The following is a 234-nucleotide window of genomic DNA, read 5'->3' as shown; positions in this document are numbered from 1 at the left end:
GAGAAAGGGTGACAAAGAGAGATGGAAGGGAGGAGAGGAGAGGAGTCCACGATGGGAGGTCAGGCATTTGAAGAAGGCAGGTGGGGGAGAGGCTTAGGGTCTGGACGGGCCATTCTTCCAGTCTTGGCCCTTGCTCACTGCCTAGGCCCGACCCTCCCCTCTTAGTTGTGGCATCCACTGCAGCCAACTGCCTCAGGCTCATACCTGTTATTGGTGAGAGAAGCAGCTTCCGCT

This window comes from Galeopterus variegatus, unplaced genomic scaffold, assembly GCF_000696425.1.
Source record: "Galeopterus variegatus unplaced genomic scaffold, G_variegatus-3.0.2 Scaffold1554, whole genome shotgun sequence".
NCBI lineage: Eukaryota > Metazoa > Chordata > Mammalia > Dermoptera > Cynocephalidae > Galeopterus > Galeopterus variegatus.
The sequence above is the reverse complement of the archived record's forward strand: the minus strand, read 5'-3'. Positions refer to the sequence as shown.